Here is a 17826-nt window from a genome sequence, read left to right as displayed (position 1 = left end):
AGTCTCATCTGGTAAAACTAATCATAGTTTCTGTTTTTGTGTCAAGTTGACATTAGAAGGACTAGTGGTACAACAGGACATCATGCCACCAGATCTCACTATAACAGTCAACAATAATAACTCTAATTACTCTACTGTTGATGTTTGTATTTGATTTTGTCTGCATCAAGAGGCACAGATAGAAAGGTGCAGCATTATTTTCCAGGTACATAGAGCCATTTTATAGCGTAATCAAGTAACTCTGTTACCATCAGTTATTCAGAAGTCACAATATCGAGTAATATCAAATAAGCTAATGCATTTTTCTAACAAGGAAAAAGATTATGCATGTTTTTGTGAATAAAAATCCAAAAGATTTGGTGTATTTTTGAATTGAGTCCCTATTAATGTAATACCAGTAAATAAGATCCAGTGCAGCCAATAACCTTTAGAAGTCTTTAAGGGTATTATGTGTTTTACAGTCACATAGTATCATTTTATAGCATATAATCAACTACCTGTTACCTTCAGCTGTTATAAAAATGCCTTGTATCAAATATGACTTAGAAGAAATGTGACTTTGGAATTTAATGCTTTGAAATTGAACCTGTGTCTCTTTAAAAACTCCTGCTCCTGCCACAGGAGATTAAAGGATTTCTCAGACATGCATGAAAGAATCAAGGCAACACTCCAGGTGTGTTTTTGATTGGGGAATCCCATTGCAGTATGATGAAAAGCTCAAAAAAGTGGATTTTAGATAATACTGCCCCTTTAAAGGTTGACATGTTGCTGTGTACATGTTAACAACTCAAATTCTGAACAAAGGGAATGAGTAGTTTTTGTTCTATTATCTTGTTGGTGAGGCGACAGAGTGGCAACCTGTCCAGGGTGACCCCGCCTCTCGCCCGAAACGTTCGCACCAGCACCTCCTGACCCCACTAGGGACAAGGGTGTACAGAAAATGGATGGCTGGATCTTGTTGGCATTAGCTGACGAGGACAATATTAACACTAAGATTTTTTATTTTTTTATTTTTTTAAAGTGACTGGCGAAAATTCAAGTCACTTTTTTCTGTAGTAAATGAGGAGTTTTGGAGACATTAACAGCATATCACATGTCTTCATCATTAATAGTTAGCATTAACTTCATAGTCAGAGGTTACTATAAAGCTAGAAGGCTTTTAGTCAAGCTAGTTCTCAACATATGGTAACTAAGAAAGCTTTGAAGAAACCTTTTACTACTTTAAAATATACAGTACAGACCAAAAGTTTGGACACACAGTTGTGTCCAAACTTTTGGTCTGTACTGTATTTATTTTCTGGTAACATTTTCACTTCCTTCTAGAAAAGAAAGGAACAGTGATAGAGTGACAAACAATATTCAAGCAATTTGTAAGCACTGTGAGAATACTGTGACTAGCTAATTATCACTAATCGCTAACCGCTAATACTGCAACAAACACATGGAGTATAGCTTTTTATCTATGAAAAGCTATACAAATGATTCCCATCAGGTTTTTGAGCATAAGTTGAAACAAAGATTGGTGCCTTGACTTTACTCAACAGTAAATGATAATAATAATGAAGAGAACATGAATGTAGTTACACAAGAATGTTTTTTATAGCACACATGCTAATATAGAGAAATACAGAAAAAAGACTGATGTCTCAGTTTTTACTTTTTTTTTTACGTTAACATAATTTTCCTTTTAGTTTAACTAAAAGATTATGCTTATGTCTTTTTAAATCCCGTTATGACTCCAAGTATTAAATGTGATTCCAGTATGTAGAGTACGGTACATAGATTTTTATCTGAACTGTGAGGCTGTCGAATCCACCATGTTCCACTTTCATGACAGATAAAATCTCTAGAGGATAAAACATTAACTGTACTCTGTTTAGCCCTCTTGGTATCTGCTAAAATCTGGACTCATGCATTCTTGCAACCTGAATGAACAGCAGACATGTCTCAGTATGTCTAAAAAGCACAGTTTTATTTAATAGAGGAGCCATGTTGTGATGACTTCCTGAGGCCCAGTTACAAGGGGTTAAACTAGGAAGTAAAATTTCTTTTTCTTCATATTTGATAGATGTAGCATTTTATATCAGCTGAAGTTACTATAGTTAATTGATTGTGCTATAAAATGGAACTATGTGCCTGGAAAACATAATACTGACCCTTTAATACTTTCAGTTTCTGGGCTTCTAGTTGCTATTTGGCACATAGTTTCTAGTCTTTAGAATTTAGTCCAGCTAACATATAAGTAACAAAAAAGACAAACAATATTAAGGTTTTACTATTACAGCATTGGCTTTTTGTAAGCAATAGGAGAATTCCATAAAATGTAGCCAAATAGCCTTGATGTGTCAAATTAATTCCCTTCAAAAATGAGAGAATCAGCAGTTAAAAGGGCATTTCAGAAAAGCTTTCGCCAATGAATTCTGTGTTTAATTCCAACATATTTCATCTGGCTATGTTTCCTCTCCCTAGACAAACACCAAATAGAAGCTGTTTCTTGTTATACTCAAGTACAGTTCATGTTTAACACTAGCAGTCTGCTTTCCCTTTTCACAAAGAAAATCAGTTTTAGTGTGTCACGTTTTATTTTATTTTTTCATGTTCTCTGTGTTCAGAGCTTTTATTCACTCGCACAACCACTCCTCTCTTTTGTGATAGCATTAATTGAGTCTGTGTTGCAGAAAACCAAATTAGAATGAGTGTATAGCCTCTGGTGTGTAGGTGCAGAAATCCAGGTTATTATGATTAGTTTTCTTCTGTGTTTGGAATTACTTGAGTTATTAGAGTTATTTACATCCTCAGAGTACTCTGCATGTCAACACAATGACATCTCTCTCTAAAGCACACTTTTTGTTTTGCTGATTTTTTTGGTATTTTTTATTCAAAAGCGCACATTCATCATTTTGTTCATTTTCTCTGACCTATCCAAGGTCAGGCCCTGAAGGTGTTAGGCCCAGAAGAGAAACCCAGACATTTTTCTCTCCAGAAAAACTTTACATCCCAAGGCATTTTCAGACCAAGCTCATGTAAAGTTCCTCTGAGTTCAGGGTCTGCCCCAGGTTCTTCCACCAGTGGGACCAGAAATTCCAGGTGTCCAGGAAGCATTTCAGTCAGGTGGCTGAATCACATTTACAAAATGGAGAAATATGATTTGCTTTGTGTCCCATGTGGCAATTCAAACCCATCAGAAGGATGTTCCATACCTGCTTTGACATCTGCTAATTTGAAGTAATTCTCTTTATTCTACCCATAGTCTGAACTAAGATAATGGGAACAGTAATGCAAAGTTCTCAGATATAAATTGAAAAGACAGCATTTACAATATTTATTGTCTTCAAAATCTGATGTTTACATACAGAGTGATTACTGTCTTTTTAAACAATGAGGGGAAAGTCTAGATGATGTCAAGGATTTGGAAACTTCTCATAGGTAAACTGACACACTTAGGTTAACTGGAGGCTCTCCTGTAGGTATGTTTTACAGCGGCACCAGTAACACACTGCTTTCTGGTTAGACATGATGGGAAATCAACCAAGATATCAGGAAGACAAAAAGCGTGTGTGATTTTATTCGGTGTATGTTAACTTCTGACATTATAGACATAATAAGGGCATGAATTGACCAGTAGCTCCCACAGTTCTCCATCATAACCAAACACAACCAAGTACAAGCCCTGTGTTCTTTCAAAGGTTATGTTTTCATGAGACCACTGTCCAGCCTTGATGGAAACTGTATTTTCAAATGCTGTATGGAGAAAAGCTCCATGTTTGGATGATAAGACACCTTGAATCAGCTGTAGTTCTCATGCCAGGCCACAACATGGCACTGTGATTTTAGCATGTTGTTAAAATAGGCATGCCCTTTTGCTTCTTAGTTTCCATCTCATTTGCAAACCAGCGGCCCGTCTCTGATATGATGTTCTGTATCAAAGTTGTGTTAAGCTGGACAGGTCAGGTAGCACAACACAGTAAAATGCTATCCGCCATTGTTTTTGTTATTTGCTCGTACAAATCCTGCAGCCGTGTGTTCTGCACATGTACTCTTTCACACTTGCAGTGTACTCCAAACCTTCGTTCCTGAAAACTTCCACTCTGAGACCTGGTTTCAAAAGGTTCTGGTGTGAGAGGCGCTGATCACTGGAGACATGTAAACAAAAGGCTGGATCAGAACAAAAGTGTTACTGGTTTCTGTGTAAATGGGTCTTTAGTCTTTGACTAAGGTTTCACTTTGCTGACACAAGGTGTCATTAGGGCACACTTTGCTTTTTCTTGATGACTTCCATCCTGGCTAGTGTCATTCACCTGCTATTTACATAGTTAACAATGTTCTCCTGACCACTGCATCAGCACCTAACTTTCTGAAGATTCCCCTTACAGATACCATTTCTCCAGCCTGCTAGAGCTATCACCCGATTTCTTATGAACGCTGTTAATTTGACTTTCTACTTTTGAAGGCCATGGTTCCTGACCAAACAGTCAAGATTCAGATGACATTCATCTCACCCACCTTGTCCAAATGAGGCCCTCCTCAGCTTTGCTCTACAAACCGGTTTTCCTACAAATGAAGAACTTAAGAAAAATTCCAGATGACTTGGGTCAGACCAACTTCATAGATGGGCTGCAAAACTTTGATTACACTAGTTCAGTGGTGTGACTGTAGTCCGTTCTAAACCACACTGAAGGGCGTGCATCCAGCAGCGCCTGCAGGCTTATAACACACTAAGGGAAACCCTGAGAGAACTTCTTGCCATGAGAAACCTTCTCTGTGCTGAAAACCCAAACCTAGCACCTAGAATCACCCAGATATGAGCCACTATCAGGAACACTTGTGCTACTGGCTGCATTCTTCCTTTTATCAGGCAGCTGAACTCAAGTTTTAAGACGTATCAAGCTTTCTTTTCCTCACTAATTTCTCAATATTTTCTCCCTCTTTCTCTTCTAGCTTGCCAAAGTAGTGACTGTGTCTTGGCTCTGAAGGGAGGAGCGAGAAGGCGCAGACCCCACTTACTCCGTGAGTACTCAATCAGTGAGAAACATGCTTGTTGTTGGCCTTTGTGATTTATTGCCTGTTATGAATGACCGCGACCAGCAGCTGTTTTTCCAGGTAGGGGGCCGTGACAGCACACGGTTTCTTGGGAATGTGTGTCTGAACAGATGTCTGTGGTCTCTTCTGTGTATTCCAAACTTATTGTTTCTGAATTTATGCTGTCATGTATAAATTACATTAAAACTCAGTGTTTTGTCCATTTTTCAGTTTTGTTTTTTTCTTTCAGCTTGTTCCATATTTATGGTGCATGGAAGCTGAATGTTGTCTCTCCATGCTTGGTTCTGGTTTTAAGCGCTAAAGCATGATTTGCATGCTTACGCTGATATAGTCCCAATAACATTCAAATCATTTCCAAGCTTTTTGTAGAATATATTCCCACTCAGGGGAAAAACATTTTTATGAAATGGAGCTGAACTGTTTGAGACATCTGAGAACTAATCCCTGAGAAACTGATTACTAACTGAGGTTGCTTATCTCCTCTTTCTAAAGGATTTCTGAGTATTTTGTGAGTAAAATGTGTTTGTCTGTTTTGAGAAGCAGTTTTGTTAAAGAAGTCAGTAATTAACTGTCCTAAGCTCTTATGGTTTTTCTCTGTAGTATTCTCATATACAACATGTGACAGTTTAGCACCTAAGCTGCAGCATCTTTTGCCCCCCAGGGTCTGACAGGATCTCAGATGAACTGTAATCCTAGATCAGGAAGTTTTTTTGGTTTTTTGCTGGATATTTATTACTTAGTTTTATAAATAAACAAAGATGAAGCTGGATGGTTTCCTGGCTCCTGGAAGTATATTCAAGAAAGGCACCGTCATGCTGATGTCTTTATGGAGCCCTGCGCATTCAGAAAGCGCCTGCTATCCAAAACGGGCAGGAGGGAGAGAGGGGTCTTAATTAATACTCAGAAGGCTGCAGAGAGATCATTTATATAGTCACATGTTTAACCAATTACTCAGAGTGTAATGAAGTGGAACATGGCTCAACAGTGATCCCAGGACACCCTACAGTTCCCCTTTTTCTTCTTGTGCTAATTTGGTTGCTCCACAATGGAAAACTAATCTGCTCGAAACGTTAAAGCAGGAATCTCTTTCCTTTGGATACCTGCGTTTATCTGGGTCAGAATCCAACAGTGGTTTAGGAATTTCAACGCTGAAATCTCAGCATCGCCAGCTAGTCGGAGAAACGGAGGGGGAACACATTATGTACACTGTAAAAAAACAGTAAAAAAAAGTTTTTTTGTTCACCTTCTTGTGCAAATATTATGGTACATTTCAAACAAGACAAAAGTGATTTACAAGTAACTTTTCAGCAGGCGTTGTGAGCTTGTGTTAAGTCAATTACTCCTTAATATTGATCAATAAAAAAGCAGATTTTTGTTCACTTGTAACAAAACATTTTTTACATGTCACAAGTGGAAACATTCTGCCAGAGTTTTTTTGTTAACAATATTAAAGCTGCATTTAAATTTTTCAGTTTTTTTACATATTTGTGGAAAGTGTCACAGTCTTGACGGTACGGTATAAGACGGACAATCTGTGAAAAATCAGTATCTTCAGGCTTCTCCCAGTGCTCCCAACAACCAACCAGAGCCAGGGGGCGGGTCTTAGCGCTGTCAGTCATAAAACTGATCTGCAGACGGCGGCATGCATTTGTTTACTTCTGTAAACAACGTGCTGTTGTGTGTCATCAAGGTTTTGTTTCTGCGCATGCAGGTAACTTTGTGGACGTAAACTGTTCACACAGAAGTCTGATTGCAGAGGTTCATAATGAGTAGTATCAACGAACGACCATGCCAAAAAAAATTTAATTTCATTAAAAAAGTCTGAATTGAGTGTCAAGACCTGCTGTGAGAACATAGCCTGTGAAAGATATTCAATTTCATGAAAGTATGACTTATTAAAGTAAATAAGTTGTACTTTAATGACTTATTTTGTTGTGTGGAATGTAAGAAAAGACATGATCAAGTGGTTTTACTCAAGCAGAGAACAATTGTCAACATTAGGAATGAGAACAAGTGGTCCATTTATTATTAACCAATGGGTCTGGGTATGGGACACAAACCCTGCTGGGTAGAAAGTCTACGGCCGAGTTCTTCCATCAGTGCGCTTCTGTCTGAGATTTTACATGCAGCCCCATATAATCTGATGCTCGTTTTTTGTCTGATATCAGATCAATTTCCAATATTAATATCGGATTTATATGTCATGCTGAAAAGTTACCTATAAGATAATTTTTTCTTATTCCAAGTGTAGTAAGATATTTGACAGCAAAAATCGGTTTGTGTTTTTTCAGTGCATGCCTGAGTGTTATTATTTGTGACAGAGAGTGTCCCTTCCAGGCACCATTAGCCATCTCCCTTCCAACACCTCGAACTGAGCATTGGCGTGCAAAAATGAATTACCGTTGTTTCTTTTTAAGAGTATGTAAATTAATCACATGCAACTCCTTTAGGTTTCTGGACCATAGCCAAAAAAAAAACATGCACCCTCTGGATTCTGAGGATCCATAGATCATGGTAACAGAGTTGTTGTGTCCCTCACTTAAACATCTCCAGGAACTGTCGTCTCAGCGTTCCCAGCTGCTGTGTTCGGGGTATGTGCCTTCAGGAGCCCAGCCTGACTTTGAATACAAATCAAAGCAGAGCCACATTTGTGTGGAAGTGGACAAAATAAAGTTGATTAGCTGGAAAGCGAGAGTGGACAGCTGACTGCGGCGAACACAAATGAACATCGATCACTGGGCAGAGCAGGTCTGCTAATGACTTAAAACTCTGCAGGGGCTTGTTAGTCAACCTCTGTGATAGGCATTAATGCTTCCCGTAGCCTCGCAATGCACTAAATGCTAACAATGTCATCATTCTTAATTGAGCAAGCCACTATTGGCAAATAATGGGCTTCTGATTTGCACAGGATGGATGGATTATGGAGCATCGTGAGGAAAGTGCTGCTCTGAAGGTGATGGTGAAGGAGAGCTTTGGATGCACTGAGTGCTCTCAACATGCCCCACTCTTTAAAGCGCTCAGTTTTTACATCCCAATCAATCAGCAGTCAGCACTTTATACTTTACACATCAACAGCTAGAAATGATTTTTAAACCAACATTACCACCAAAGTATTCAGACCCATTTAATGTGTCGGCCACTTTGTCTTAAATTACAACCACAAACATACCACACAAAGTGGAAAAGCTCAATAAAAATATTTTGGTAAGAAACCAAAAAGGGACTTTAATATATCAATTTCTATTAATTCATTCCATAGATTTTTTTGATTTGCGTTTTTTACATAAAGTCCCGAGATGGAACTTTCTGGTACTCCCGTAAACCTGATGCACAAATGACATCTGCAAACAACAACAATGGACAACAAAGCTGATTTTCATGGCACGTTGGGGGTTAATTTTTGCTTCAAAAAATGATCTGATTGGACGCTGGAAAAGACTGTTGTGTTTAAATTTTTCTAAAAGGAGTTAATCTACCAGCAAAGCTATTCAAGCCTAAAAATTTTCAGGACAAGAATCCAGAGAAACCCCCCGACTAGTTTATAAATACTACTTATTCTTAAACATGGGGAACTAATGTGTAGTTTTATACTTTTTTCTTTTGTTTTTTTTTCTTTTGCTTTTTTCCTTTGGTTTGTTATTTTGTTGTATTAACTTCTAATTCATGTAAAACACTTTGAACTTCCTTGTTGCTGAAAAGGTGCTTTATAAATAAAATGACCGTACTTTACCTTGCCTTAAAATAGCATCTCAATGCTAAACATGCAGCAGCAGCAGCACAGAGTTCAAATTTCTAAAGAGGTTCCATGAATGATGAAGCACCAAAATGAAGGTTAAATAGCAGATTAAAAACAATAAATATCTTTCTTGTTTAGGTCATATGTTCATTAATTCAGTCATTTAGCAGCAAAACATTTTCTTGAATTAAACATGTTTTTTTTATCTATTGCAAAATGTGATTTATTAAAAATAATTAATAAAGACTCTGCAAATAACCTGATTAAAAATTTTAATAAAGTCCCACCGCTAATAAAAAATTGCTTTCATTCTTTTGTAAAACCATGCTTTGCTGCATTTGCAACAGGAAGTCTTCCTCTAATACAGGGGTCTCAAACTCGCGGCCCGCGGGCCAACTGCAGCCCTCAGTACGATAGTTTGTGGCCCCCGCCTTAATATGAAAGTTTAATGTTAGTGCGGCCCGCGAGTTTGATATAATTGGCACTTTTCAGTGTTGTGTGCGGAGCTGAACGAACTTACCAATCACGGTGGAGTATATTGCTCTCGGGGTGGGACATCGGCCGGGCCTATTTGCATTTTCTATTTGTCATTATTTGCATGCGGTACATGCGCAATTTCTGCGGCGGCTCCCGCTTCACGTGCTTCAGCATCCAGTCTAGACCCGGAAGTTGCTGATCAGTGTAACGTAATTAAGGTTAGGCGCTGTAACGCTTGGGTTGTGTTTAAGGGAGGAGAGGAGGCGGCAGATTCGTCAGGACGGTCAAAAACTCACAACCACACTGGAACTGGGAATTCCACAGTGTTGTCCTTTAATAAATACGCTCTTCACCAACCTTACAAAGCCCGGATGAACGGCTGCTATATTATCAGACATGAAAATTGAGCAGCGTCCAAACAACCCGTAACATTACTAAAAAGGTAGGGAGCTAACATGTCCGTCTAGCACGTTTCTCCCACGCTCTCTACAGAGAAGCCGTGGCGCATACCAGAGGTGGGGACTCGAGTCACATGACTTGGACTCGAGTCAGACTCGAGTCGTTAAAATCAGGACTTGAGACTTGACTTGAAAAAATGCTCAAAGACTCGGACTTGACTTTGACTTTCATGCCATTGACTTGGGACTTGACTCGACTTGAAGCTGTTTACTTGAAAAGACTTGATATTTTTTACTCAAAGTCTTAAAATTTAAAACACATTATTTATAAAGTGGCGTCATTAATTAATTTCACTCACTCCGTATCAATATGCGCAGACCGTCACTGTGTTTTTCCTCTCTCCTTATGTATGTATGTGTACGTAGCTGCAGCACAACCAATCAAATTAACAGGATTTGGACGTTTAAAAAAACGCGGCAAAGCTACAGAGCTCAGGGAACGAAATACAAAATAACCGCTCGAATATGCTTCCGCGAGTAATTTCTTTTGGCTACGTAGGTTATGAACTTTCGACTAAAAAACGAACTGCAACTTGTAAAACATGCAAGAAGAGAATATCGGATGGAGATGCCACGACGTCCAACTTTGTCCGGCATTTGAAGCTTCACAAAGATCGGTAGGTGGCACTTTTCTTTTGCTGTAAGATAGTTGACTTTAGCTAACTTCGTGTTAGCATGTGTACTCCGGGTTAAATTGGTGATGATTTACCATAAATCCGGTCCTTCAAATGCCTCCACAAATAATGTGCACCGTGTTAGCTCAGGAAGCCGGTGGATAGTGAGCGGGGCTCCGGAACAGAAAGCAGATTCTGGACCTGAACACAGGGAACAGAGTCTCTCTGTCCCATCATGATGATGAGCCGGGTCTAGTATCATCTAAGGATGGTTGGTGTATTTGAAGACATCTACGTTGGGAAATTATATTGACAATATATTGTTTACTGCAGTCAGTGCATTAAGTCAACTGTTTTTGACTTAATGCACTGACCGGCGTGACTGTCACATGTCGCACAGAACCCATTTCCAAGTACTATAGCTTTGCTGGGAAAAAAAAAAAAAAAGACCAAATACAGTGACTGTCCCAAATAAATGTTGTGTTTAGAATATCTGTCCCATATTTACGGAGGACTGAAACTAACATACTTAGAAATAAAAGCAGAAAAATAAATGCACCAGACCTTCCTGAGTTTACTTGTGATAACTTCATTTATACTTATTTCATTTTTTGAAAACTATGATTGTTGTAGTGTTGATGTTTATTTATGAATAGAAGGAGTAAACTGAAGTCAAATGTAATTCATGAAAGGCTGTAATTTATTTTCTGACATCTGTTTACTTCTGACAGATTTGAAGAATACCAGATGAATAAGAGGATCACAAATGAACCTCAAATACATATTTTAAAAAGAACAAATGGTCTAATATTTGAATTTTATGTATAATTGCAAATTATTAAAAATAAATAAATAAAAATGACTCGAAATGACTTGAAATTAAAGGTTCCTGACTTGAGACTTGACTCGACTTTTGCCTGTCTTTACTTGAGACTTGACTCGGAGTTGAGGACAGAGACTTGAGACTTGCAACACAGTGACTTGGTCACACCTCTGGCGCATACTTCTGACATCATTAGCAATACTAGAGTATCTTAAAGAGACACTACACAATTACGGCTGTTACAACGCCTGACAACGGCCAAATATGGTAATAGGCAGTCAGAAAGGTTCGGCTGAGGAGACCGTGTGTGTGAATGCGGCCCAGCGTCACCCAGACTCTACCTCCAGCGGCCCCCGGGTAAATTGAGTTTGAGACCCCTGCTCTAATATCTCTACCAACTTTGTACATCAAGTACATCCCTTCTTCTTTACAGAAAAGCTCAATCTTAGTTCATTTCCATGCAGAGTTCAAATGCGTGTTCACATGTTCCCAAACGATCCGGACTGTCTAGGCAAACAAACCAGATCCTTAGTCACATGTGAAACAGGAAAATTCCATCATGTTGTAACATGTGAAACGTGGTGTAGCATGCTTTCCTACATAGTGATAATAATAAACTTTATTTAAAAAATTACAATGTACAACTCAAATATAAAAGATGTGCTGTACCAAAACATAGCATAAGCTAATTAGCATCTGCAGGCCCATGACAGCTTCCAAGAGTGAATATACAATAAAAAGATAAAACAGAAAACATAGACATGTAGAGTATTTTGGAATTGCATGATTTTTTTTCTTCATGTAAAATCAGGTCCTTCATGTTGCTGTAGTTATTTTTGCCGTTTCCTATCATGACGTGGAACATGTGACCCTATTTTTCCTATGTCACGCCACGTGGGGAGAAACTTGTATGAAATGTGATTTTTTTTTTTTTTTTTTTTCCACCTATAAGGCTGGTGCCAGCTCCTTACAAATTGAACCGTTTCCATTCCCATCACTGATCTGCGTTTGGGCCAGATTCCACATGAATCAGACGATTCCATCTGGGCGCTTCACTTTTCTGTCACTGAGCGTAAACTCGACTTGTTTCAGCTCCTCTCCTCACATGCTGCTCAGTAAGAACACCTGATTTTTAAAACTGATTGATTTTGTCTTTATCTAGAGGTGGTTTAACAGCACATTAATTCCTAAAATGAATTTTTAGAACATATCTGAAAAAATAAGTTAAATATTACAGTGATTTAGAATTTCACAATGGTTCAATATATTAGCCTTTTCATCTAACTCTATCAACACTCACACTTCTGTTAGATTCATTTGGAATCTGCTATCCTGGTTCCTTAATCGAAACAGAATTACTTTAAAATCCAAAATCAGGCCGATACGGCTGCAAATAGAGAATTTTTCACATCTTGGATCTAAAAGCAGAAAGAATACTTATGCTGTTTGATGGATACAGTTTCCTCACTTTTTTTTCCAGAACAGCAAAATATATGAACCGAGCCAGACTCATAGGCAAAGGCATCAACCAAAACTCCCATTATTGACCCGTGCTTCTGTGTTTGATTGAGACCTGTGACAGGGCAGAAGGCAGTGATGACAAACAAAAAGTCAGAAGGTTAAAAAAGTGGAAACCAAATCAATAATGATTGCTGACAAGATGTGGCTTGGATGATCTGCACTGAGCTCTCAGAATAAATAATGCGGCGCGTTGTAAATCTACTGCTCTTCGCTTGAAAAATGATTTTATTTTTCTCCCCTCTTCAGTCACGAATACTGATTTCTCTGTTCTTGTTACAGACATCTGTCTGAGCCAGTTTACTCTGGGAACTGAAATTAGAAGATACAAACACAAGCAAAACTAAAAAATACCACTTTACACACTATATTGTTAAAAGACATTGGATCATTTGGCTTGGCGTCCCATTCTTTACTCCTTAACAAGCAGTGGAACGCTGTGTCGCGTTTTTACTTACTTACAGACCCAAATCCTAGACTGGCTGTTCAGACAGTCTAAGGTGTGGGAGGGGGGAGGGGGGCTTTTAGGAATTTTTCACCATTCTTCTGAGACAACATTTGTGAGGTCAGACACTAGTGTTGGATGAGAAGTCCTGGTTTGCAGTCTCCACTCTAATTCATCCCAAAGTAGGGATGCACAGAGAAATTAGTCACTGTAATGGAAAAATGTATAATGTGTTCCTCACCCCTCTTCTGCTTTGGGTTATTTGCACAGTCTTATCATTTGATTGGTCAACCTGCTTTCACACAGGCCTCTACAGTATTACGTAACAACAGGTCAGAGGGCCCTGATCCTGGAGACTCAGTGTTACTTCCCCAACCTAGAACTTATCTGCCCTTTTAGCGTTAAAGAACAACCCCCTTTCCTTAACAGTAGACAAATGGCAAGACCATCTGTGTTGGGCTCCACAGAATCCCTGGTACATAACCATCAAGGATTCACACCTATAGTCCAATCAAGTCTCTCTACTCTGACCAGAACCTATAAAAGGAAGCCAAATCCACTGTTAGTCAGAGCAGACTTGACAGACTCCTTTGACTCTGTATTTCTGTTCTCACTTTGCAACGTTTTATAAAATTTCTTATTTCTTCTCATCCAGACTCTTGTTACAGTATCTTTTTCCACAACACCACCCAATAAATCTGACCCAATTTCCTAATTGTGTGAGCTCGATGATCGGCTGATACTTTGAAGCTGATTTTATCAACCTCAGCAAAGGTTTGACAACCAGCCAATGTCCTCTCCTGTGACAGAGGTTTGACTGACGGAGCAGCCCACCAGGTCATGTCTGCATGTTTGCAGTTAACAATACTCACCCCACTGTTGCCAACTCAGCGACTTTTTTGCTATATTTAGCAAAACATTTCAGCCGAAAAAAAATTGGTATTAGCCAAAATTGGAATTGGCAGATCAAGCTCTTTCTGAATAGTGCATGTTGGGATCTGGAAGGTTCTGCTCTCTATGGATGTGATACATTACATCTGCCATAACATTGTCATCACTCTTATTATTTAATATTATAGTTGGTTGATCGCTAAAAAAAAAAAAACATAATAAAATTCAAACCAAATCTCAATTTCAATACTCTGTGATTGGTCAAATATGTTACCCCTGAATGACTCATGTAGTAGGTCTAGCTATCACTTTCACTTTCAGTTTTAAGTGTCATTCATCCCGAGGCAGCAAGCAACGCTATCATTGGGTGATCACTGCCATATATAAGTATCCATCAGTTATGTACTATAATACTGCATAATTGAAAATGGAAACCCTTGGAGAGGAAGCTATTGGTGCATTAGATACATGTGACAAATATTTGTTAATTTGAATCATAAAATGTGATTAATGTTAATAATTCACATATTTTTTAGATGGTGGTAGGAACAAATGCTTCTGCATACAAATGTAGGTTATGAGATTTCTCTGATGGTAATTAAAGTGCATGCTATCATTTTGAAAATAACATGTTTGCTATGTAGTCAGACCTGCTGATTCGGCCGTCATCGTTAGCAACAGTTCTTGGAAACGCTCAGTAATCAGCATGAATGTCCATGCTCCAGTTTAACATAATAACTCAGATTCTAAGACTCACTGCAGTCATCATCCTTAAAATTAAGTTTGACTCCCTTGGGTCATTATTAACTTTGCAATGTTGAAAATGTTTTATACTGTTTAATCTGCTCTGCTCTAATTAGTCTTTAAAACGTGCCAAAGAACTAGTCTTCATTTTTTAAGTTTCTGTATTATTCTGTAATCATTTGGCAGCTTTTCTGTTATAGAAACTCGTGTAGACTTCTGATGCCTAATTTTGCAAATGTTTCACTTTGTCATTCTGAAATAATTAGCTGTGTTTATTCTCCACTCATTAGTTTGAATCCACCATCTCCCAGAGAAAGTATTTAGTCACTGACCATATCTGATTGGTTTGTGGGAGGAACAAAAGCTAAGTTGTACATTCCTACGCAGGATTCATAACATATAAATAATTCAACACACTTCTTGGAGTTGGGTCCATAGTTTACCTGATGCAAAACTTTTGTTTCAATAATAAGCGTATTGATTTTAGAAACTTTTAAAAAATGTACTCAAAAGGTTGGCATACAGTGCTGTAAATATAATCACAGCCCTTAAACTGTTTTTACATTTTGGTATGTTGCAGCCACAACCTTCAAAGGATTTTACAGGAATTTTATAAGAAGCACCAAAATCATGTCTGTTTATCTTTGGTGGATAATTTCCAATCTCTATTTTCTGTGAAGGTTTGACCTGTTGATGCCAATAAGGCAATCCAGAATCTTCTGTAGGAGAGAATTTGCAACGCTTCTGCTGTTCATTCCAAGAGCAATCACTAATCACAATAACATGGACACTTTAAAGTGGAAGAAAAATGGGAGATGGCTTTCAAATTTTTTGACCAAAAAATTATATATATATATATATATATATATATATATATATATATATATATATATATTCACCTCCTCTGCAACAACTTGGTTCATGTCTATCAGTATGAATTAACATTTAACTCATTTGTCAAAAACTTCCTCATGAAGAGGAAAAAAACTGATGTAAGTCACTCTGGACTATGAGTCAGGTCCAGCCAAACTATGAAAAAAGTGTGACTTATACTATGTAAAATACTGTATTTACATTTGTATTGTTCTTCACTAAATAACTAACAAGACTGTTGAATGGGTGAAAACTCCTGGATTAATTCCTTCCCACTGTATGTAAAGACTAAGGCCAAAGACCATGCCTTTTATCCTCTTTTTTTTATTATTCCTTGCCATGTAATAAAACAGCAAGTACAGATTATTTATTTAAATTTTATGTTTTTCCCCTCAGGACACTTATAAAATTGCTGGTTAAGTTCAAATCCATTTACAGTAAGTGCAACCCAGTTCATTCTGTTTCACATCATTTCAGTCAAAATTCAACAAAGCCACCTTAAATCCAATTCTAAGGATGCATTATAATGCCTCATCTCTTGTCCACCTTATGATTTCATAGACTATTGTGTCTCATCTGGGAATGCACTGATGTGAACATTTTGGGCAACATCCGATATTAATATTGCTGTTATGGCTGATAACCAATATTTACTGATATTGCATATATTTCATCACGGTTTTGACACCTTTGAAAAAATAAAAAAATTACGTTCTGCCTGCACATAATGGATGTGACCACCTCGATGGAAACTTCTAGCAGTGAAACTCTGAAAGCAGGTGAGATGAACTCGGAGGAGCTGAAGAAGGTTCACAACCCAGGCTGAATTTACAAGAACCTTCGGTTGCTTATGTTGGAGTGAAAGAGTTCACTTTCTGGATGAAGTGCCTTTTATGCCAACTGAAGAAAACAGAAGTATTAAAAAACTCCCTATCCAACTTAAAGAACCATGTTGAGGTACGTTTACATTATTTAAATAGTATAATTTATATTAATTCAATCAAGCCACAATCTGAGTCAGTGTTATTTAACATTCAAAATAAAGTAATAAAATAAATGGTTGTTTAGGTATTTAGAAGCTTGCTAACTTTGTGCTCTCTAACCATTCTGATTAGCTTGCATGTTTAAGCCAGTGTGTTTGTCCAGTGTGTTCAATGATTTAAATCTACATCAAACATATTAAACATAATATGGTAAATTACTGTTTCTGGCATTATTTAACTGGTGGTGGCAGAATATTTCCTCCTTTAAGCCCATATAGAGAAAATACTTTTGGTTAGTCATTTGGCCAATTAGTGGCAAGTTGCAGTGTTAGTTTTAACTTAACTCCTGTCATAAATTTAAGATAATTCATATCATACAAAGCATTGTGTTTGGTCATTATGTGCTTGATTACCTAAATACTTTATAAATAATTAAGTATTTTATTGGGCTGTTTCAAATTTTAACTCTTGAAATTCAAAGGAACTAGCTTAAATTATTTTCAAGATACAGTGCATATCTGATTTATTATTATTATAATATTTTTACTATCAGTGAGTGTATGAACTCCCTATTCAAATATTTGACATGGAATGAACCTAAAGGGCCGGGTTCTTCAATTCCAGGCCTCAAGGTCCATTGTGCTGGAACCCATAGATGTGCTACTGGTCCAACACACTTTAATCAAACATCTGAATTCTCCAGTGTCTTGCTAATTCTCCAATTATTTTAATAAGGTGTTTTGGGCCAAGGACACATGTGTAAGTTGCAGGACACCGGCCCTCAAGGCCTGGATTTGAGGACCACTGCTTTGTAATATTGACAATTATGCATGGGTAGAGAATAAAATCAAGATATCAGACCTTTGATTAAAACTTAAATGTTAGGTCATATCATATTAAAGACTTGGCTCAGTTTATTTAACATGTATTTTTCTCAATATTTCAGGAATTGACTACAACAGACACACATGGAAGAGTCTGTTCTACAGTGAGCATCCAACCAATCCAGTTCATCTGATGATGATGATGTCACTTCTTCTCTGCTCTGCAGTCGTCTCAAGGATGAGATGGATACTCGGTCTGTTCAGCTGATAACATGGACTTAGTGAAATCCTTCCTGGTGGTGTTCAGGCTTCTTTTGAAGCTGAACTCTGTCTCCTCTCCAGCCTCAGCAGGTAGAGAGCCACCGCAACATTTATCATCAGTCCAAGAAGAGCCCGACTG

At 37.8% G+C, this 17826-nt stretch overlaps 1 protein-coding gene across 2 annotated transcripts in view; it reads left to right on the top strand.

Moving 5' to 3' along the window:
- cntn6 (contactin 6) overlaps positions 1-17826 on the top strand; it is a 143471-nt gene that overhangs the window by 56333 nt on the left and 69312 nt on the right. For both annotated transcript variants that reach the window (XM_032550448.1, XM_032550447.1), the window contains one exon: positions 4939-5007. The gene's annotated coding sequence lies outside the window, so the exon portion shown is untranslated. The remainder of the gene's footprint in view (positions 1-4938; positions 5008-17826) is intronic.

This window comes from Xiphophorus hellerii, chromosome 20 (assembly GCF_003331165.1).
Source record: "Xiphophorus hellerii strain 12219 chromosome 20, Xiphophorus_hellerii-4.1, whole genome shotgun sequence".
NCBI classification, from domain to species: Eukaryota; Metazoa; Chordata; class Actinopteri; order Cyprinodontiformes; family Poeciliidae; genus Xiphophorus; species Xiphophorus hellerii.
This window is presented reverse-complemented; position numbering and strand designations above follow the sequence as displayed.